At 42.1% G+C, this 24,209-nt stretch overlaps 1 long non-coding RNA gene across 1 annotated transcript; it reads right to left on the bottom strand.

Annotated features, from left to right (window-relative positions):
* Positions 1-592: 592 nt before the first annotated feature.
* LOC144338571 (uncharacterized) lies at positions 593-11,139 on the bottom strand. Its single transcript, XR_013412806.1, has 3 exons — positions 10,926-11,139; positions 5,999-10,225; positions 593-1,984 (listed from the first exon to the last, which is right to left on the bottom strand). It is a non-coding gene; the product is annotated as an uncharacterized LOC144338571 (long non-coding RNA).
* Between the last annotated feature and the right edge of the window lie 13,070 nt (positions 11,140-24,209).

The raw sequence follows: 24,209 nt of genomic DNA, 5'->3' as shown, positions 1-24,209 counted from the left end.
AGTACAAATTCAGTCTACCCTGTGGTTGGCATAATAACGTATGAACTTGGGAGCCTGCCGTTCCTCCAACTATTTGCACTGAGTAGCTGAGAAAGCCAGTCTGCAGAGAAAAACTAACTAAAACTAAGTAGACAAAAGGGGAAAGAAGAGGAGAGGCCACATTGCCTGAGTTTGCTATGGCTTTCTTCATCGCAGTTGTCATTTTCAGGGCTTTTCCCTGTAACCCATTCATGAACTTCAGTTTAATAAGTCATACTTGCATCTTAGGATGAATTTCTCTATTTAATTTATACTAGCGTAAGTTGGTTTCTGTTGCTTGCAACCAAAGGAACTTGGAGCAATTCATATTCACCCTTCTGAGCATTAGCTTGTTCACCTGAAAAATTACGACAGTGATGCTGAGTCATAGGATTGTTGAAAGGATCAAATGGATGTGGGAAGTGCTGTAAAATGGAGTATTATTGTAGGAGAGAGATACCATGGATGGAACAAAATGGCTGACAGAGAAATTTTGCTCTAAACTTTTTAAATGCTGATTAGAAAAATAATGATAGAAACTAACCAGTAATTTATCAGAATATACCAGACACTGTTTTAAGTATTTCATTCATGTTAACTTATTTAATATTCACATAAAGTTCATTTTGCATAGGTTTTGTTCTTACCTTCCATTAGGCAGTTGAGGAAACTAAAATGTAAAGGTTTAATAATAAGATGTAAAAAAAAAATTAACTGGGCATAGTGGCATCTGCCTGTATACTCAGTTACTCAGGAGGCTGAGGCAGGAGAATCGCTTGAACCTGGGAGGTGGAGGTTGCAGTGAGCCGAGATTGCACTGCTACACTCCAGCCTGGGCAACATAGTGAGACTCCATCTCAAAAACATAAAAACAATAAGATGTAAGAGGGACCTAAAAGCCAAGGTCACATAATACTAACTGGCAAAGTAATATTCTTGGCATTTATATCTATTTTCTCATCAGTAAAATGGCACAAATAATAGATTTTCCTGGATGGTGCTTTGAGAATTAACTAAGATGTCTTCATGATATATATGGCCCATAATAAGAGATAATTCAATAATCACTTTCATAAGAATACTCATCATAAATCTGTTTCCTTGTTGCATTGCAAATGAAGAAAATAAGACATGAAATTATGAAGAGATAAATTTCAAATAAATAAAAGGCAATTATGTTTACATAGCAGGAGATGGACTCTTAAAGCCAATTAACCCAAGTGAGGAATAGGCTTGAAAATCTGTAGTACTTACCATGAAACATGGCCTAAGGTAACCTCAGACTAACAGCTCTCTGGCTTACTCTTTCTAGGGCAATCAATACACCAGACTCTGCAGCACCTGTTGTCAATACAATCTATTTTTTCTTTTATTCTCAGCCTTGAAAATGGTATGTCTCCACTGAATATAAAGTAGGAGACAAAGACACTGAGAATTACTGTATACTACTATATCTTGGAGGTTCTATGGGCATGATGTCAAGTTACAAATGAAAAATGGGAGCTCTAAGAGGTAAAGGAACATGGCTTCAGTCTAATAACCAGTCAACGGAAGAGTTGGATTTCAAATAGAAGTCTTCACAACCCCAAAGTCCCAGCTTTCCTACCCCCATACCTTGCAATTCCTTGTTATGTACCTTAGCTGCTTACCAAGTTATCTAATGTCAATAATTTGAAACAACCATAAACATTTATTATCTCACAGTTGCTGTGAATCAGAAATTCAAGAGCAGCTTAGCCAGGTGGTTCTGGCTCAGGGTTTGTCATGAGGTGAACAGCCGAGATATCAGTCAGGTCTACAGTCATGTGAAGGCTTGACTGGGGCTGGAGGATCTGCTTCCAATTGATATGGCTGGCAATTTGGTGCTGGTTGTAGGAAAGAGGCCTTGGTTCCTCTCCATGTAGGCTTCTCCATAGGTTGCTTGTTTCCTCACAGCATGGAGGCTGACTTCCACCAGAGCAAGCAACTGAAGAGAAAGAGTGCCAGATGGAAGCTATCCTTTTTATGACCTAATCTCAGAAGTCACATAGCATCACTTCCACTACATTTTATTAATTAGAAATAAATCTCTAAGTCTGACCCACATTCATGGGAGGGAAACTAGGTTTTGCCTTTTAAAAGGAGGAGAATTATGGACTTGATTTAAGACCACCACACTTAGCAACATGAGCATGAACTGGCAGCTCTGGTATGAGTTACCTATCTTCTGCTTTAAAGGAGTCAGAGGCTTCCAATATGTGTCAGGTTAAAGATCAAAATCTTCAGCATGGCCAACAAGGTCCTGCATGCTCTGCCCCTTGCAAGCTCCCAGCCTCAAACCAAGTCTTTCCTCACTTTCTATCACACACTTGGACTGCTTTTATTTATCCTAAAACACCATGCTTTTCCCTGCCTGAAGGCCTCTGCAGAGATGTTTGCTTTGCCCTCTGTGTCCTCTCTTGACTTCCTTTTGCCTTGTTAACGTTCACACATCCTTCACATCCTGTCAGAAGCTTTCATAAATCTTTGGATTGTTCTAATAACATTTTTTCACATACAGTTAGGTGTAGGTGTGATCATTTGACCCATCTGTTTTTCTCTACCAGTTTTTAGTCTGTATTGAGATTGCATCTATTTTTTTACTCACTGTTATATCCCCAGCATTTTGAATAGTGCTGAGCACATAATGTGTATTCAATAAACTAAAAATGTGTTGAATGAATGAATGCCTAGACAGCGTTCTTCTCATAGTTGGAGGTGTGCAAACACAAATGGTCCCATCTCTTTACAAGTGTGTTTCAGGAAAGATTTTAGCATCCATTCGGGGTTGACTGGATGACTTTTAAGGTTCCTTTACTTCAGTAGAGTATTTGAAATTCTGTTAGTCTGTGATCCTCTAGTCTCCACTCACTGGCCAGCAAACTCCGCCTCCTTGGCTGACTCACCTGTGGCCCAGCTCTTCCCGCTCCAAAGACACACCCTGTCATGGGGTAGTATATCTTAGGCTTAGCTAAGATAGGGTCACATCAAGCACAAGGAAAGGCTGTTTTGGAAGCCTCTGGGCACAGCTGCCTGGTGCTCTGAGGGGGCTCAAGTGATTAGGTCCTCTGTGACTCCTTTAAGAAGCTTTATAAGGTTAAGGTTTGTTCTAAAAATAAGCCCACAAGGCTTTTTTAAAAGCTTCTAAAACCATATGTCCACAACAGCCATTTTTTGAAGGGCCAGTGAGCCTTTAAAACCTTCAAAACCCACTACTTGGCCTGCCTCCCATAGTGGAGAAAGTTCAATATGTGGTGTATTTAAAAACAGACCTGCTTTTAAGTCTTCCAGAATCTGCACCTGAAACATTCTGCTCCTACCAAAGTGGTTCAAGATGGAGATCAGCATGTATGAGGCTTGTTACCCCAGAGGTCACATTCATCCCACAGTAAACAATGACCCCAAATAGCCACAGAACTGCAATTAGTTGCCTACAGAGAGATTAGTTCAAGTCATTCTTTCCTGTTGACTCTCTTCTCCCATAGATCTCTTCATACTATAGCATGTTGTGGACAATTCCGTTAAGTGCATATGCACACATACACACACACACACACACACGCACATACACGAACCATGGTGTGTACAAGAAAAATGTCCACCCAGATGGAGTGCTTATCTGATGGTCAGTAGCAAATAAGATGGAGCATTCATGTGTTAAATTGCTTTCTCCCTTTCCTTCTTCTCTCCCTTCCTCCCTCTCTTCCTTCTTTCCTTCCTTCATTTCTTCCTTCCTTTCTCTCTCTCTTTCTTTTATTCACTTCTTCCTTTCCCTTTCATTTTTGACTAATGTAAGAGCCAATCATGTGCCACATATTGAAAATCTATGTTTTGATGGGAAGGCAGGGATTAGAGGTTAGTGGGGAGCAGTAGAAAGGATATCTTGATTAATCAGAAATGCATCCTCCCCAAAGACATGTTACGATTTGTAGAGGGTTGGAGAGGGGTGGAGATGTGGTACACCATATTCCAGGCTCCTTGAATACTTCAAATCTCAATAAGGAAGTTTTTACATAGATAAGAAAACTGAGACCCAGAAAGGTTAACAGTATTGTGGATGATCCCCCAGGTCTATTCGCCTCTATGTATACATGTCTTGCTGCTTCCCTAGCAGAAGAAATCTAGCCATTTATCAACAGCTTACCTACAGTGGGGACTGGGCTCAGCGTTAAGAGAGGTATCAGTGTGACATGATATGGGTCTGCAGAGGAAAGCAAAATCCCTTCCAGCTAAGAGGACCAGGGAAGGTCTTAATATAGCTCACTGGGGCCACGGTAAGGTGGATTCTTTCTTCCCTAAACCAGAGAGCTCACCTCAGTCTTCTTTCTGTACAAGTGAAATATCTCCAGTTTCTTAACAAACATCAAAAGTCAGGCTGGGCACAGTGACCCATGCCTGTAATCCCAGCACTTTGGGACGCCAAGGTGGGAGGATCACTTAAGGTCAGGAGTTCGAAACCAGACTGGCCAAGATGGCAAAACTCTGTCTCTATTAATAATACAAAAAATAGCTGAATGTGGCGGCAGGTGCCTGTAAGTCCAGCTACTTGAGAGGTTGAGGCAGGAGAACCTCTTGAATCCTGAAGGCAGAGGTTGCAGTGAGCTGAGATCATGCCACTGCATTCCAACCTGGATGACAGAGCAAGACTCCATCAAAAAAAAAAAAAAAAAGCCACCCAAGAAAGATGATTGCCTACTTACTTCCACTCAGTTAAAGCACCATGAGAGGGAAGGTACAAATACTTCTTCTATGACATTTTGACAGATGCTCACCCAGCTTGTGCTCACATCCCCAGTGACAGGGACCCTACTACCTCATAAGGTAAGACAGTTCTGGGAAATTTAGACTATTACTGACTTATTCTCTCTGTCAAGCCACAATCTGTCTCCCTGTGTTTCCACCCACTGGTTCTATATTCTGCAGTTGGAACATCAAACTGGTTGACTCCTATGATCATAATAGCCCTACGATACATGAAGACACTTTTCACTTGCTCCCTGGATGCTTCTCTTCACCAAACTTGACATCCCTAATTTATCCTGGTATCAAGAGGTAATATGATAAGGTAGAAAGTACATTGATTCCAGAAATGGACTTAATATTAGAGGTATGAATCTTGGCTTCACTACTTAAGAATTATAGATCTTTGGGCAATTTATTTCACCTCATGAAGCTTTAGTTTCCTTATCTGCAAAACAGAGATAATAATATCTATCGTAGAGGGCTACTGGAGATATAAATTGAAATAATCTATGTGAAACTATTATCAGAATGCCTGGAGTAAAGGAAGCATATAGAAGATGTTACCTAGTGTCAGAGGGAAATCCTGAGAATTGAAGTATTTCTTCCCTGTTTGGGTGCAGAAAACAACGAGCAGACAACTCATTTTAAAGAATCGTGGCACTGAACAGGTTCTTGGGAACCTACGGCAGTTGTGTGCAGACTGAAAGTCTCAGGTGCATTCTGAATTAGCCCCAAGAGCAGAGATTCTCAAACTTTAGCATCCACCATAATCCCTTGGAGGACTTGTTAAACCAGAGTGCTGGGCCCACCCTCAGAGTTTCTGATTCAGTGAGTCTGGGGTGGGACCTGAGAATCTGCATTTCTCACAGTTCCCCAGATAAAGCTGATGCTGCTGGTCCAGGGACCACACTTTGAGAGCCACTGTCCTCGAGCTTAAGAGGAGATATGTAACAAGTTCACAATAATTTTCCTAAGCACTGTGCATGGGCATTTTGTATCTTATCTCAACCAGTCCCCTAAACAGCCCTTCAATGGACCTATATAATCACTTCCTCTTTAGCAAAGAAGAAATTAACATTGGAGGTTCATTAACTTGCCCTTTTGACACAGTCAGTAGTGGAGCTGAGGTTGAAATCCAACACTGACTGCCTCAAAATCTGTGCTCCTAATGCCCACTTAGCAAAGGAGTAAACTGAGGCACAGAGAGGTTAGATCTTACCTAGGTCACATATGTAATAGGTTGTTGAATTAGTTTTTAATCCAGGTCTGTCTGACTTCAAAATCCAAGCCCTGAACACAAGCTTCTGTATGATGAAGAGTATGATGAAGGCCATATTCATTCCAGCTTGGAGCCTTGATGTGTACCCTGGTACATGATTTTCATTTTGTCCTTTCCTTTTTGCTTGACTTCTTTAGGTAATTGACTTCTTTCTTGAGGTACTTGATGGGGCAAACCTGGTCTTCCTGGGGTTCGAATGACCACAGAAGGAGAATAACTTAGAACAGGCAGTTCTTCATTCTTCCTCAGCTGGTGTTTTTCCTTCAGAGTCTGGAAAGAAATTTGGCCCCTGCACACTTTAAATTGGACCATCAATTACTTGTGCTTTGATTATGCAGAGCTCATTAGGGCTGTGTTGGCCGCAGGAGAGCACCTGGACAGAGAAAAGTAAACTTGCCTCAGCTATTTCAATCTGTGCCTCCCCTCCGGAGTGGAGCCCAGACTCAGGTTGCCAGGCAGTAATGCAACCAATTATTTCTGTCCTCAGTTACTAGGTCATAAATCCTGCCCTGGCACGGAGTCCCTGATTTCTTATGGAAGAAGGTTTAGTTTTAGGAATGACTCTACCTTCTCACTATGGGGTTATACAGCTATGCAGTGGTTAGGACTCTTGGACTTGAAGTCAGAGTGTTGCTGAGACCTCATTATGGCCCTGTCAATAACCAGCTGCATGTAACCATCATATTCTCATTCTATTCCTCAGCTATCAAATGGGGCCAAGTACCTCCCAAGTTTTGCTTAAGTGACACTTGTTTGAGAAAAGAGGTTAGGCATCTGTAAGAGACAACTGAAGATATTTGGGTTTATGTGGAGTCTCTGGTTTTGTTTTCTAAAGGGAAAGTGCATATAGAATCCCATGCTCTTTTCTGCTCTGGGGCCTTTGCACTTATCTTACCCAGAATGTTCTTCCTTCAGCCCTTTGCTTACCTGAATTATTCACACTCTTCTCTTAATCCTTCAAATATCATCTTTTCAAAGATGCCTTCCCCCGTATCCTATCCAAAGCTTCCTTTCCTCTCTGTGTCCCAGTTAACTCTCTAAACCACCACCTTCTTTCTATCCTTTTCAACATAAAACACAATCTGTGCTTACCTTGTTTATTTCTTTGATTGCATGATTGTTATCTAATGATTTCATGTGCTACCAGGCTAAATTGTTTATATGCGACCTTCTCAATGAGCATTTGCCTGCCGCCTGCGTGAACTGCACTCTCCTGAGATTGAAAGGCTCGCTCTTTAAAAGCTGTCTTGTAACTGCTCATCTGGGCAATTCAGGTTTTTCAAACTGAACAACCAAAACAAAATGCAGAAGAAAATTGAGTGCTCAGGGTGACACCTGATTTAAAGTGCTTGTAACCTACCTTTATTGTTTTTATTCATGGTCATTACATGTTATAAATTTGATCTATTGTTTTAAAAATAAATAGCAGCGAAAACAAAATGAAAAAAGATAATCCTTGCTTTGAAGGAACTCAGTCTAAGAGGAGAGATACACAAAGTAGCAGAGAATCACAGGGCAATTTGGTAAGTTTGCTGACAAGCATAGCAAAACTACATAGAGACTTTCAGGGTGAAGAAGCATGGAAAAAACTAGCATGAGCAAAGGCAAAGGTGAGAAACAGCATGGCATGGTCAGAGACTTATAAGTAGCTCAGTGTCTGCTCAGTGTAGTGGAGGGAAATGGAAAGGAATGTGTTTCAACAGGTCATCAGGAGAAGATGAACAAATACCTCTGGGCCTCACCTCTCCATCGTGACTTCGGGTTATGGCTGTTTGCTTACTTGTCTATAGTTCAGATTCCAGTTTCTGAGTGCAGTACCAAGAAGAGTGCCTGCCCAGAATCAATACTTGGTTATTTGTAGAATGAGTTTCGAATAAAAGAGCCAGTTCTCAGGGTTTAGGGGACAGGTGCAATGAAGGCAGCAGGTGGCAGAGATATCTGCATAGTTGGCAACAGGGACAACTATACTAGGAAGAGACAAAAGGAGTTTGCACTTTCATTGATATGTAAATACTTCACAAGACTTGGCCCAGCAATTCGGCCAAAATAGCATTGAAATGTAGAAGAATAATCCTAGCTTTACAGGTCATAATCAAATATCATTAAAATCTGGTAGATAACGCACAATAAAGGAAAGTTAGAGCGATTATTTTGTAATTCCCCCCCAAACGTTATTACTATATACATCAGCATCTAGGCTCGGTTGTCTACCACAATTTAATGGCTTTACTAATAAACAACTAAATGAACAAAAGGATCTTTTTGTAACGAAGGTTAAAAATTCAGCATTTGGAATCAAATAGATTTCTGAATATAGTTTTGCCACCTTCCATGTGACTTTAGACAAGCTAACCTTTTTGACTTTCAGGTGTTCTTTCTATAAAATGGGCTGAAAATACAAATTTTATTGTGGTAATTAAGTGACGTATGTTTCTATTATGTGCTGCTGCCTATCAAACCACTCTAACATTTAGTGGCTGAAAACAACAACAAATGATTAGCTCTCACAGTTTTGTGGGTTGGCTGAGCTCAGCCAGGCAGCACTTGCTTAGAGTCTCTCAGGTAGTTGCAGTCAGATGTTGGCTGGGGCTGAAGTCATCTGAAAGCTCGACTGAGCTACATGTCCAAGATGGTGCACTCATGTGACTGGCAGTTGGTGCCAGCTGGGAGCTCAGCGAGGCCTACCAATCGGGGCACTTAAACATGGCCGTTCTACGTGTCATGGATTGGATCGCCCAAAGCACTAGGGCTGAGTTCCAAGGAACAGTATTACAAAGACCCACACAAAAGCTTCAGCTTCTTGTGAGCTTGCCCTGGCTCACGGGCCATTATTTCTCCCATATTCTGGTGGTCAGGTAAGTCACTGAAGCCAGCCCAGAGTCAAAGAGAAGATTTAAGTGAACTTTACCTCTTGATGTAGGAATTGGGAGCAGTCATCTGTGGGTACTACCAACCACAAAAGCACATGGCATACCATACACACAATGAGTATCAGTTCACTCTGCCCAATTTTTACTTTAACTCATTACTTTTAAAAAACCTTCAAATATATATATTTTTAGAAAGTTCAAGCTGAGCAAAACTGGACTCTAAAGATGGTCTAAGAGAGTCTTCTCTTATTCTACAGATGGGAAAACTGGAGCCCAAAGGAGGGAAATACTGAACCCATGGGCTCTGTCATTAGACTGCATCCCAGGGCTTCAACATAATATATTCTTAGTAAGTATTTGGTCATGAAACAAAGAGTTCTGCAGTTTCTTTGCTGTTTTAAAGTATTTCCACATATCCTACTGAAAGGCAAAGTGAGAGAATGGAAAGTTCCCAGATTTTGAAATGAATAGACTTGAGTTAGAATTCTAGTTCTTTTTACTTCATGATTTTAGGCAAGTTGGTTAACTTCACTCAGCCTCAATTTTTCTAACTCTAAAGAAAGTCTAATAAAACATAGGTTACCAGGACACCATGAGTGCTGAGGTGAAATAGCTGATACAAAACAAATGCTCAGTTTTGGCAGCCATTTTTATTTTTTAAGTTTCACAAAAGCCCCGTGAGGTGGGCACTGGAGTCCCACTTTACAGATTGGAAAACTGAGCTTTAGAAAAAGTGGGTGGTTTGCTTTGTATCACACAGCTAGCAAACGGCAGCTCTAAGAATTGAAATTCAGCTTTGATTCAACTGGGGAAATACCTTCCTACCATCACCCCAAGACTCACTGCCCACACACCCACCTTCACAGTCTCTTTAAGAAGCAGAACAGAGATCCTGGGTAGCAACAATTTGCTAAGCAAATTCATATTCAGGAATTTTTTCCATGAAGGGAAAGCAAATTTCTAAATATCATAGTCTGCTCAATAATCTAACACTTTAGAATTTTTAGTTTCCACGTTTCTTTGATCGTCAATAGCACATGAGATAGGAAAGGCAAAGATTATCATGACTATTATATAGATGAGAAAATTGAGGCTTAGTTTTAGCAAAAGGACTATGGCTATATGACTATGCTGGGGAGACAGTGCTGATCATACTCTTTGCCATTGGATACATAGGAAATGAAAAATTAAAGGGAGCACAGAAGATTTTGACTACAATCCTTTCATCCTCATTAAACTGGTATCATAACTACCTTTGGTAAGCCGGCTGTGAACCTTGTCGAAAGCTGTGACAACCCTGGAGGGAAGGACATAAACAGTGGGTAATTAGAACAAGAGAGAGGCAGAAACCATAGGGGAAGGAAAAGGAAACTAGCTACTCAATGGACAGGCTCTGGCCAACCCCCAAAGGAGCGGCCCTCCTTAATCCACTGCACAGGGAAGGATTACTCCCTGGTCCCCCACCCACCCACTCACCCACCCCTTTTAATTGTTGATCATACTCTTCATGCAGATGTTGACATCTGCCCCTAAACTCAACAAGGAGCCAGTCATTGGGAAGAAGGCTACTCCCATCTGTGCATGGCACAGGCTTCAGAAAGGTTATTTGGAAATATGTGCTCTAGATCCCATGAGAGACTGACTTGAGAGGAAAAGTATTTTTTGTTGTTGTTGCTGGTTGTTTTTTAGGTTGCCTTCCTCCCCATCTACCACCACTTCCCCTACTACCAAGAAAATGCACTTGAGAGTCTCCCTTTTCCCACCCTTTTTCCTCAAAGCAAAATCAGCAATTTCAACAGATTTCCATTTTCAAAAGTGAAAAAGGAGACTGATGGCCAGGCGAGTTCTCTGGCCAGGAAGAAGCCCAGCTGGTATACGCCATTTTCCTGCACTTCCCCTAGGCAGCCAGATGACTAGGATTCAAGGACCAGCCTACCCTTTCCAAGCTGTTTGACTTGGACAAGTGATTTATTGCCTCTGAACTTCACTTTACTCACCTCTAAAATGAGGAGACTCTCCAGAAGAATGGGAAGATTCTATGAGATGACTCCAGCAGATTCATTTCATAATATGCTCTCCGTGTGAAGTTATTACAACGAACTTGGCAGGCACGCTCCCCTTCACCTATGGGGCTTTTCTTTTTTCTTCCATGTGAGCTTCTACTCAGATATGCAGATGGAAGAAATGTATTGGTCCCAAAGACAATAATGTCTGTGAAACAGGATTCAAAGAGATGAAGGGAGGGGAGAACAAGCCTTTCAAAGTATAGCAAGTGGTCAGTCTTCAACTCCTTTTACTGCTTTTTAAAATTCCAGATCATAATGGGGTAACCTCTCAGAAAGAACCCTGTCCTGGAATCCTAGAAAAGAGGCCCTGCTAGGAGCAGATCTTGGACAAATCACTCCATTCTCCGAACCTCACTGTTCAGGGGGCTGAGAACAGAGGGTCCCTAAGGAAGAGTGTTGTATGAGAACAGTCTCCTCTCTTGACCCAGGCAAACCTGGCTTCAAATCTCAACTCCTGTGACTGACTAGCTATATGACCTGGACCTTTCTCAGTTTCCTCACCTATAAAGCAGGATTAATAAAAGATACCTATCTAATATGACTGTTCTGAGAATAAAATGAAATAAACTACATAAGCGATTTGACAATGTGCTTGGTTTACAGTAGGTGTTTAATAAGAGGAAGTTGCTATATTATTAAAACTGTCATCATCATTATGGTTGTTGATGTCATCATCATCATTATTGTTGTTGTCTATAACTATTGGAATTTCAAAAGGTAAAGCTCTACTCCTGAGTTTTTTGTGCTCTTTAAGTTGAGGTCAGTCTCAGCAAGGTGTGTTCTGAATGGCTACATTCTCCCCAGGGGTCACACAACACCACCGGAGAGGGTGCGCATCCCATCTGGTGCACAACTTAAGAAGGGAAATCATGCCCTCCTGTGTCCTTTCTCCAGAGTCTCCTGTTTTCCTCTTTGCCTTACCCTGCTGGCCCAGGTTTAAGATCTGGAGCTGCTGTGCTATGGGCTTACACTGGTCAGGCAGCCAGGAGGAAGAGGAAACCAGGATAAACATGTTTTGCAAGACCAAGGCTGGTTTAAATGAAGGCAATTCTAAATAAGGACAATACAGTCTTATAGAGCCAGTGCCTTGGCTGCCTGTTGGCAGCTTCCTCTACAGAGGGGTTTGCCATGGAAAACCAAAGGTCAGGCTGATAAGCTGAAACTGCCTGCAGCCAGGCTGGCAGGAGGCTCATGACAAGACCTCCTCATCCAGCATTCAAATCCATCCCAGGCCAGAGGATATGATTACAGAGGCAAGGAATCCAAGGACCCAGTCTGGCCTCCAATTCTAGCTCCTCACTCACTCTCCATTGTAAACTAAGGCATCACATTGCCTATCTATCAAAAAAGAAGAAAAAAAGAAAATTGTTCTGGGTTCCTATGAAAATAAAAAGAGATATCATGTCAATGTGTTTATAAACTGTAAAGTGATTTGCAAAGCTCAAGAGTTAGAAACAGGTTTTAATAGTTCCCCTACCTGCTAGCTGTGTGACCCTGGGCAAGTTCATTTATTTTTCTGAAACTCTATTTCCTGCTTTGTGTGTTTCATATTTGTCCTGAGTTCTAATGATTCCAGGAGCCATCAAAACAGCAGTATAGTAACTTGGTTTATTAGTTTCCTGTGGCTGCTGTAACAAATTACCACAAACTTCGTGGCTTAAAACAATAGAAATTTATTCTCTCATAGTTCAGGAGACCAGAAATCAGTTTTACTAGTCCAAAATGGGAATGTCTTCCCAGGGACTCTAGGGGAAAATCTGTGCCTTGCCTTTCCCAGCTTCTCGTGGCTGCCAGCATTTCTTGGCTCATGGCTGCATCACTTCAACTTCTACGTCCATGTTCAAGCTGTCTCCTCTTCTGTGTGTAGTCAAGTCTCCTTCTGCCTCTCCCTTATAAAGACAATTGTGATTTCATTCAGGACCAACCTGGATAATCCAGAGCTAACTCCTCATCTCAAGACCCTTGACTTACATCTACAAAGTCTTTGCTAACACTGAAACTTATAGGTCCCAGATATTAGGGCTTGGTATCTTGGAGTTCCATTATGCACCCTTAATGAACTTCTTTTTGATTAATAAGGAGATAGAGAGTCTCAGACGGATCTCATCATTTTAAAAAGTCTTGAGATGGAAGCTGAGAATCAGGAAGGGACTATTGAGGCATGTCAGAAAAAATAATGTTGAATTTCTTTATATTATCATGCCTTGAAGAGAACCCCATCTTAGTTATCTCCTTATCCCAACCAAGAGACCTAGCAGAGATACTCAAAAATAAATGAATGGATGTATGGAAATATATGCATATATTTGCATTTCATCTTGAGTATGGCAGAGTGGTTGTGTGAACAGATTGAAATTAGATGACCTGAATGAAACCCTGGCTAGTTGTGAGACTTTGGACAAGTTATTTAATCTGAGAGGTTTTAGTGTTCTCACATATAAAATAAAAATCATTATATGATCTACCCGATAGAATTTTGCAAGGATAAATAAGGTGATCTGTGTAAAGGAATTTGCACAGTACCTGGCATGTGATAACTCAACAGGGTGGAGCATTGCCTCACCCGGGAAGCACAGGGGTTGGGGAACTCCCTCCCCTAGCCAAGGGAAGCCATGAGGGACTGTGCAATGAAGAAAGGTGCATTCTGGCCCAGATACTACGCTTTTCCCATGGTCTTCACAACCCATAGACCAGGAGATTCCCTTGGTGCCTATACCACTAGGGCCCTGGGTTTCAAGCACAAAACTGGGTGGCCATTTGGGCAGACACCAAGCTAGCTGCAGGGTTTTGTTTTGTTTTTTTTTAAATACCCTAGTGGTGCCTGGAATGCCAGCGAGACAGAACCTTTCACTCCCCTGGAAAAGTGGCTGAAGCCAGGGAGCCAAGTGGTCTAGCTCAGCAGATCCCAGCCCCACAGAGCCGAGCAAGCTAAGATCCACTGGCTTGAAATTCTTACTTTCAGCACAGCAGTCTGAAGTCAACCTGGGACCCTCGAGATTGGTCATAGAAGGGGCATCTGGCATTACTGAGGCTCGAGTAGCAGTTTTCCCCTTACAGTGTAAACAAAGCCACCGGGAAGTTTGAACTGGGGGAGCACATCACTGCTCAGCAAAGCCACTGTAGCCAGCCTGCCCCTCTAGATTCCTCCTCTCCGGGCAGGACATCTCTGAAAGAAAGGCAGCAGCCCCAGTCAGGGGCTTTTAGATAAAATTCCCATCTCCCTGGGACAGAGCGCCTGGGGGAAGGGGCGGCTGTGGGTGCAGGTTCAGCAGACTTAAACATTCCTGCCTGCTGGCTCTGAAGAGAGCAGCAGATCTTCCAGCACAGCACTTGAACTCTGCTAATAGACAGATGGCCTTCTCAAGTGGGTCCCTGACCTTCGTGCCTCCTGACTGGGAAACAACTTCCAGCAGGGGTCGACAGACACATGATACAGGAGAGTTCTGGCTGACATCTGGCACGTGTCCCTCTGGGACAAAGCTTCCAGAGGAAGGAATAGGCAGCAATCTTTGCTGTTCTGCAGCCTCCCCTGGTAATATCCAGGCAAACAGGGTCTGGAGTGGACCTCCAGCAAACTCTAGCAGACCTATAGCAGAGGGGCCTGTCTGACTGTTAGAAGAAAAACTAACAAACATAAAGGAATAGCATCAACGTCAACAAAAAGGACATTCATACGAAAACCCCATCTGAAGGTAACCAACATCAAAGACCAAAGGTAGATAAATGCACGAAGATGAGCAAAAACCAGCATAAAAAGGCTGAAAATTCCAAAAACAAGAATGCCTCTTCTCCTCCAAAGGATCACAACTGCCTGCCAGCATGGGAATAAAGCCTGACAGAGAATGGGTCTGATGAATTGACAGAAGTAGGCTTCAGAAGGTGGGCAATAACAAACTCCTCCAAGCTAAAGGAGCATGTTCTAACCCAATGCAAGGAAGCTGAGAACCTTGAAAAAAGGTTACAGGAATTGATAACTAGAATAACCAGTTCAGAGGAGAACATAAATGACCTGATGGAGCTGAAAAATACAGCCCGAGAACTTCATGGAGCATACACAAGTATCAATAGCCAAATCGATCAAGTGGGAGAAAGATTACTAGAGATGAAAGATCAACTTAATGAAATAAAGTATGAAGACAAGATTAGAGAAAAAAGAATGAAAAGGAATGAACAAAGCCTCCAAGAAATATGGGGCTATGTGAAAAGATCAAACCTACCTTGGGTTGGTGTACCTGAAAGTGACAGGGAGAGTGTAACCAAATTCAGAGCAGAATTCTAGCAGAGGTACAAAGAAGAGCTGGTACCATTCCTTCTAAACTATTCCAAACACTAGAAAAAAAAAAGGGGGAATCCTCCCTAACTCATTTTATGAGGCCTGCATCATCCTGATGCCCAAACCTGGTAGAGACACAACAAAAAAAAGAAACTTTCAGGCCAATATCCCTAATGAACACGATGCAAAAATCCTCAGTAAAATACTGGCAAACCAAATCCAGCAGCACATCAAAAAGCTTATCCACCATTATCAAGTCAACTTCAACCCTGGGATACAAGGCTGGTTCAATATATGCAAATCAGTAAATGTAATCCATCACATAAACAGAACCAATGGCAAAAACCACATGATTATCTCAATAGATGCAGAAAAGGCCTTCGATAAAATTCGACAGCTCTTCATGCTAAAAACTCTCAATAAACTAGGTATTGATGGAATGTATCTCAAAATATTAAGAGCTATTTATGACAAACCCACAGCCAATATCATACTGAATGGGCAAAAGCTGGAAGCATTCCCTTTGGAAACAAGCACAAGACAAGGATGCCCTCTCTCACGTATTCAACATATTGGAAGCTCTGGCCAGGGCAATCAGGCAAGAGAAAGAAATAAAGCATATTCAAATAGGAAGAGAGGAAGTAAAATTGTCTCTATTTGCAGATGACGTGATTGTACATTTAGAAAACCCCATCGTCTCAGCCCAAAATCTCCTTAAGCTGAGAAGCAACTTCAGCAAAGTCTCAGGATACGAAATCAATGTGCAAAAATCACAAGCATTCTTATACACCAATAATAGACAAACAGAGAGCCAAATCATGAGTGAACTCCATTCACAATTGCTACAAAGATGATTAAATACCTAGGAATCCAACTTACAAGGGATGTGAAGGACCTCTTCAAGGAGAACTACAAACCACTGCCCAAGGAAATAAGAGAGGACACAAACAAATGGAAAAATATTCCATGCTCATGGATAGGAAGACTCAATATCGTGAACATGGCCATACTGCCCAAAGTAATTTATAGATTCAGTGCTATTCCCATCAAGCCACCACTGACTTTCTTCACAGAATTAGAAAAAACTACTTTTAAATTTCATATGGAACCAAAAAAGAGCAATCCTAGCAAGACAATCCTAAGCAAAAAGAACAAAGCTGGAGGCATCATACTACCTGTCTTCAAACTACAAGGCTACAGTCATAAAAACAGCATGGTACTGGTACCAAAACAGATATATAGATCAGTGGAACAGAACAAAGGCCTCAGAAATAACACCACACATCTACAACCATCTGATCTTTGACAAACCTGGCAAAAACAAGCAATGGGGAAAGGATTCCCTATTTAAAAAATGGTGTTGGGAAAACTGGCTAGCCATATGGAGAAAACTGAAACTGGACCCCTTCCTTATATAAAAATTAACTCAAGATGGATTAAAGACTAAAACAAAAGACCTAAAACCATAAAAACCCTAGAAGAAAACCTCAGCAATACCATTCAGGACATAGGCATGGGCAGAGACTTCATGACTAAAACACCAAAAGCAATGGCAACAAAAGCCAAAATTGACAAATGGGATCTCATTAAACTAAAGACCTTCTGCACAGCAAAGGAAACTATCATCAGAGTGAACAGGCAACATACAGAATGGGAGAAAAATTTTGCAGTCTATCCATCTAACAAATAACTAATATACAGAATCTACAAGGAACTCCAACAAATTTACAAGAAAAAAACAAACGACCCCATCAAAAAGTGGGCAGAGGATATGAACAGACACTTTTTTTTTTTTTTTTTTTTTTTGAGATGGAGTCTCGCTCTGTTGCCCAGGCTGGAGTGCAGTGGCGTGATCTCGGCTCACTGCAAGCTCCGCCTCCCAGGTTCTTGCCATTCTCCTGCCTCAGTCTCCTGAGTAGCTGGGACTACAGGTGCCTGCCACCATGTCTGGCTAATTTTTTGTATTTTTAGTAGAGACGGGGTTTCACCATGTTAGCCAGGATGGTCTTAATCTCCTGACCTCGTGATCTACCTGCCTCGGCCTCCCAAAGTACTGCGATTACAGGCATGAGCCACGTCACCCGGCCCAGACACTTCTTGAAAGAAGACACTTATGCACCCAACAAACATATGGAAAAAAAGCTCATCATCACTGGTTATTAGGGAAATGCAAATCAAAACCACAATGAGATACCATCTTATGCCAGTCAGAATGGCAATCATTAAAAAGTCAGGAAACAACAGATGCTGGAAAGGATGTGGAGAAATAGGAACGCTTTTACACTGTTGGTGGGAGTGTAAATGAGTTCAACCATTGTGGAAGACAGTGTGGCAATTCCTCAAGGATCTAGAACCAGAAATGCCATTTGACCCAGCAATCCCATTACTGAGTAAATACCCAAAGGATTATAAATCATTCTGCTATAAAGACACATGCACACGTATGTGTATTGAAGCACTGTTCACAATAGCAGAGACTTGGAACCAACACAAATGCCCATCAATGATAGACTGGATAAAGAAAATGTGGCACATATACACCATGGAATACTATGCAGCCATAAAAAAGGATGGGTTCATGTCCTTTGCAGGGATATACATGAAGCTGGAAGCCATCATTCTCAGCAAACTAACACAGGAACAGAAAACCAAACACCACATGTTCTTACTCATAAGTGGGTGTTGCAAAAGAACACAGGGACACAGGGAGGGGAACATCACACACCAGGACCTGTCAGGGGGTGGCGGCCTAGGGGAGGGATAGCATTAGAAGAAATACCTAGTGTAGATGATGGGTTGTGGGTGCAGCAAACAACCATGGCACGTGTATACCTATGTAACAAACCTGCATGTTCAGCAAATGTATCCCAGAACTTAAAGTATAGTAAGGTAAAATAGTGTACCTGAATTTAAAAAAAAAAAAAAAGAATAGTATCTTCATCAAGGAGAACTAGAAAAGATAGCAAAACCTAGATACCAAGTCCCAAGGGAACAGAAGGCCTTAGAAATGACAAGAAGTTGGATGAGATGAAACACCTGGAATTGTTATTGTTGTTGTTATTGTTGTTGTGTGGCTTTTTATGTGCTTGATTTGTTTGAAAGAGCAGGCTGCATTTAAAGGACTTATTTTTCAAGATTGTACGCTCTACCAAGAAAACAGACATGTACACAATGAATTTAAGATGCATTATTAAAAAAATGTCATTTTAGAGATGCAACAGGGCAAGGATAAAAAGCAAAAAACCCAGCTCAAAAAGAGAGAAAGAGGATGAGTTAGCGAAAGTGTTCCAAAGAAAGTTACACTGCTTCTTGTGACCTTTCAAACCATACTTTGAAGAATCAAATATAAGAGATCTCAAGAGATCATCTCACTTAGACTTCTGTCTTCAAGGGCCTGGTTATCCCCATTTTATAGATAACGTTGCTGAGGTGCAAAGAAACACAGGAAATCGTGGTGGAGTGAAAATGATACAAAGGTCTTTCTGCTTCTTGGTACTATTTCCTTCCAGACAGGATAGATAAGGAGAAAATACAAATTTTAAAATCATACTTGTTAGATCCCTTGTCTCAGCTAAAGTATAATTTGAGGGTGACAGGCAAGACAAATAAAAATGAGATAAACAGATAGAAATGTATTTCTGTGTTATATAAAAGAAATTTAGAGATACTTGCAGACAAATGTTTGTAACAACACTATTCACAATATCTAAAATGTGGAAACAACCCAAATGTCCAATCAACAAATTAATGGATGATCAAAAGGTGGTATATTTATACCATGGAATATTATTCAGCCATAAAAAATGAACCAAGTACTGATATGTGATATAATGTGGACGAGCCTCAAAAACATGCTAAGTAAAAGAAAACAAACTCAAATGGTCACATGTCATACAATTCTGTTTGTATGAAATGTCTATCATCGGCAAATCCATAGAGACAGAAAGCCGACTGGTAGTTGCCAGGGACTGAGTGGAGGGGGATGGAGAGTGACTGCTTACTGGGTATGCTGTTTCCTTTTGAGGTGATTAAGATGCCCTGGAATTGAACAGAGGTGACGTCTGTACAGTATAGTACATACATTAAATGCACTGAATTGTACACTTTGAAATGGTTAATGGTTAATTTTATGTTATGTAAATTTTACCTCAATTAAAAGAAATCCAGGGGTGAGAAATCAGAACTGACAGTCAGCTTTCTGAAAATGTTAGGGCAGGAGGCATCCAGGCTCTTTCTGTCTCAAAATTCTGCCATCGACAGGTTTTAGCTTCTACCTCTTGGTCAAAAATGGCTGCTCAGACTCCAAGAATAGCAATTGCAATTCAGCCATCAGGGAGGAAAAAATAACAACATGGAGAATGCGGGAAGGATCCTGAAGAAGCGCCGTAAAAACTGAGATTTTGAAGAATGTGAGGGAATTAGCAAAGGGAAGAATGGCAAGGAAGAGCTTCCCAGAAAAAGAAGTGAGAGGGTGCTGGTTTCAGTTCTGAGAGACTGGTGGGTGGAGGAATCAGGAGAAGCCCAGCAGGGTTGGCACATGGGGAGTGAGGGGGAAAGGTAGGCATGGACTGGATGACCCAGCCAGCCATAGACCCTGTTTGGCTCTGACAATCTATTACATTTCCTCTCACCATCCTAGTTCTTGGTCATTTCTACCACACTATACTCCTGAGTCTTAAGGAAATTGATTCAATAAAAATAACTGAATGAGAAAAGAGTTTGGAGATGGCCTTTGGTATGCATAAAATCACACATTTCATCATCCAGGCAAGTACTTTTTGAAGTTATTTACCTCTCAAAGACAGCTGCCAAGGACCCCATGATTCAAGGGTTCTCTCCTGCCTCTTGACAGTGTGTTTTACTGCTGCCCTTCCAGAGGTCTTCTCCACTGTCTCCCTCTTTCAATGACCTCATTCTCAGTGCCAGTGAGAGCCAAGGTAAATTGTGCAGACTTACAATCAGGGCCAGCAGCTGAGATGTGAACTGGTCATTTGTCTCCCCAGGACCCAGGGGAATGGCATTTGGTAGAATGAGGAGGAGGAAGCTACTGCCTTGGGTCACCCATGCCCACTACTCTCTTTGTTTTGGCTTTGACAAGATTTTTAATTTTATGTGCCAGGGAGCACAGCTGGGGCTAGCCTGCCCTGGCTGAACCTTGTATGGCTGAAGAGAGAAAGCAAGGACTTGCTGAGCTCATCTGGTGCTCTAGGATACTTTGGCATGCCCTGAAGATGTCACAGTTTGTTGTGATGACCAAGAATGACTGAGCTGGAGGACTGGAGTCTTGGATAGGTAATAAGATTTTCCCAAGGGCAGACATTGAAGTTTAAGGTAGCCTGGTCAGCTGAAGGGTTGCAGGTGATATCATTAAATGTCTTTTTGTACTAACCCAAGAGAACTCCCTTCAAATTGCTGGATTTTGACCAGAAAATTTGAAGATAGAGGATTAAAGAAGACATAAGCATGCAAAAATCAATAGAGAATGAAGAATCTATTGGGGCTATGTATAAGAGAGAGTTTTCCAGTGAGCTCTCATCTGAGAATAATAGCTTCTACCAATTGGTTGCTAACCATGTGTTTAATCCTAAGTGCATTATATGTTTAAATTCATTTTGTTATTGGCACAATGCTGTAAAGTATTATGATTATCTCCATTTCACCAATGAGAAACTAAGGCTTAAGAGGTGATGGGACTTTCCCAAAGTCACCCAGGTATTAAGAGATGGAACCAATATCAAAATCCAATTATGTACAACCTCAACGTCCATGTTCTTAGTCAATATCCTTTACTATTTCCCTTTAAACTCTACTAACCAGCATTCCCCTGTTCAGGTAGACATAAAATCATTTTTGCAGTGCTGGAAGAGATTTGAAGAGCTCACCAAACTCCCATTTGATTAAAAATAGAAACAGGGTAGCTGAAGACCTGAGATGAAGGTTGTCAATTGACAGAAGGTCAAGGAGAAGCACAACCTTCTACCTCCTGCCACCTTGCAGTGGTCTGCAAAGCTGTGATATAAGCTGGGTAGTTTCCATTCACTCCTGCAAATTCACTCTCCACCCTCAGTCTCTGTGGGGTCCAGGAGCCTACCACCTGTACACCACATCAACTCTCTGGATTCCAGTCCAGTTTGGCAAACAGAAGGCATCCTCAGGAGAGCTGAAGGCAAGAGAGAGAGAGGTTAGGGTATATATTCCCTGGTCTCCTCATGTAGGGCCACAGCTTCTCAGTGGCCATGTTCCTCTAACAAAGGCCTTGACTCCCATCAGGCAGTCCTCTGCCAAAGCCCAAGCATAGCTCTTGCTCTCTCTAAGGGCTCTGCTACCCGCCCCTGGTACTTAACCATCCTGTATTTATTTCCCTTAATTCCATTCATACCTTTGTTAATAGTCCCTTCATCAAACTCTTCTCAGTAACCTCATTTGAGCGGGATGTTTCCTGTTAGGACACAGGGTAATTCAATACTAGAGTTTTAGGTCTGGAAGGGATGTCACAGTCTTCTACTCTTGTGGTTTTCAAACATTTTACTTTTACCTGCATAAATCTGGTAAGAACCCCAGTTACGAAACCAATAAAGGTCTGGAAGGCTGTGGAACCCTGCCTGCCCAGCATCCCACCCAAAACACCCCTCTTCCCTGCCTCCCCCAAACTCCTCTGTGAAACCCAAGGATTATAGAGCAAATGCTCCGAAACCAGCTGACCTAATTCAAACCCTTCACTGTACATGAGGGGAGAAGGCAGTTGGCAAAGTTTCCAAAGTGTCCTTTGTTGGCCCGAGTGGGTCTGATTTATGCCCTAGGCCTTCATCAACAGTTTGCCTCAATATCTTCCAAAGTGTAAAGTCCCGTAAATCTTCCCTGAGAGCAACGACTCGACTGCCAGTTCGTGTTATACAAACACACAGAAATGTCATTAAGGCAACAAACAGCCCCGCTGGCCCCGGCAGAGGCCTTTTCTGCCAGGCTCAAGTTACTTAAAATCAATATTTGAACAAGGACAAAACCACATGTTTTCAAAACCAAATTAGAAGGGTCTAATACCAGGCCTGGAGATGTGATTACATCACGTGCGTTCCAGCTGGCCCTTTGGGCCTCTGCCGTTGGGCCTGACCAGCCTGCCAAGGCTCCTACTCCCTCATACAGTCACTGGATTTATTTGTCCTGAGCGTCTGACCTTACCAGACAGGTGACACTGAGGAACAGAATAAGGAAGAAATAGGAACTTTCACAGAGCCAAGCACAGGACCTGAGTTTACAAACCAAAGCAAGTTAGCTGTGTTCACTCATTCAATCCTGTCATTTATTCCAAACCTGCACCAGACTCTACACTAAGATCTGGGCATCCAAAAGTGTACCAACTCGTGACACTCTGCTCTCAGGGGACTTGCAGTATAGTATGGAAGACAGACAAGACAACGGGATGTTTCAATGCAGTAAGACATGTGCCAGTGTTGCAGGTAAGTTCAGGGAACTGTGTAGGCACAGGGCAGGGACAGGTAACCAGGGCCTGATTGGGGAACTGTCTGAGAATGTTTCCCATAGCAGTTATGCCCAGAGAAACTCTGTCTAACCTACTATTCTGGCTTTGCTATATGTCAGGCCCAGGAGAGGGAAGGGTGGATGAGAAGAAAGAAAACCTCTGCTTTCTGCCAGAAGGACCGGGTGTGTGAAAAAGAGTTCTAGCTTCTCCCTGGGAAAAGCACCTTATCCGATTGGTAAATTAGGACCAGAGCTGAAGCATGCCCAGCTCAGCATCTCTGCTCCCTCTCTTTTCAGAACCAGCCTGTCCACAGAACCCCCAACCCTGCCATCCCTACCACCCATCGTTTGCTTGAGTAAAGGTGGCCGTGAGTACAGGTTCCATGACATGAGCCTCTGGCATGGCCCCTTCTCAAACAAAATTCTCTTTGACCCATGTCAGGTTCTTCATGTTTGGCATTCAATGACTCGGCAATGGAGTCATCATCTTTCTTAAGATAGTATTCCGGGCCTCCAGGATCCTGCAGGTGCCTGCAAACTGTCTGTGCTCTTCACTTGCCCAGCTCCACTGCGTTTCAGGACACATCTTCCCTGATGAGTCAGTGAGCTCTCTTCTGTCTCCATGCCTGTGCATGCATCAGTTCTTAAGCTGGAAATGCCTTTCCCGGTCCATAGCATGAACCCATGGTCTCCTTCAAGACTCAGTGTAAGTGTCCCTTTCCCCAGGATGCTGTCCCTGGTTTTTCTCCACTTTCCCCAGGCAAATTGCACATGTTCTATCCTCTATCCTCATTTAGAATTTCGCTATAAAGTATTTGACCCTTTGCTATGGAACTGCTTATTTACTTGCCTCTCATGGGTATAAGAATTATATTTTGTTTGCCCACTTGTTTCTTCAATCACTGATTTCATTAAACTAACATTGATTGAGCTCTACTCTAGGCCAGGTACTGGACTCTGGAGGTACACAACAAAAAAGACAAAGATCTCACCTTCAAAGAGTTTGCTGTCTAATAGAAAAAATTACTACACATTTCTCTCCCACACAATAGAGAATACAGGAAAGGAATCTACTTAGAGGAGTGAGATGGGTTTCACAGAGGAAGATTTCATTTCAGCTTAGTGGTGACGGGAAGGTAGAATTTAGCCAAGAAAGAAGGAGAGAAAGAGAGAAAGAGAGAGAGAAAGAGAGAAAGAGAGAGAGAAAGAGAGAAAGAGAGAAAGAAAGAAAGACAGAGAGAAAGAAGGAAAGAAAGAAAGAAAGAAAGAAAGAAAGAAAGAAAGAAAGAAAGAAAGAAAGAAAGAAAGAAAGAAAGAAAGAAAGAGAAAGAAAGAAAGAAAGGAAGGAAGGAAGGAAGGAAGGAAGGGAGAAAGAGGAAGAGAGGGAGGGAGGGGGAGAGAGAGACAGAGAAGGAAAGGATGAAAGAAAGAATGAAAGAAAGAACAAAAGAAAGAAAGAGAAA

Source organism: Macaca mulatta, chromosome 1 (genome assembly GCF_049350105.2).
Source record: "Macaca mulatta isolate MMU2019108-1 chromosome 1, T2T-MMU8v2.0, whole genome shotgun sequence".
NCBI classification, from domain to species: Eukaryota; Metazoa; Chordata; class Mammalia; order Primates; family Cercopithecidae; genus Macaca; species Macaca mulatta.
Note: the sequence above shows the minus strand (reverse complement) of the source record. Positions and strands in the feature narration are given on the sequence as shown.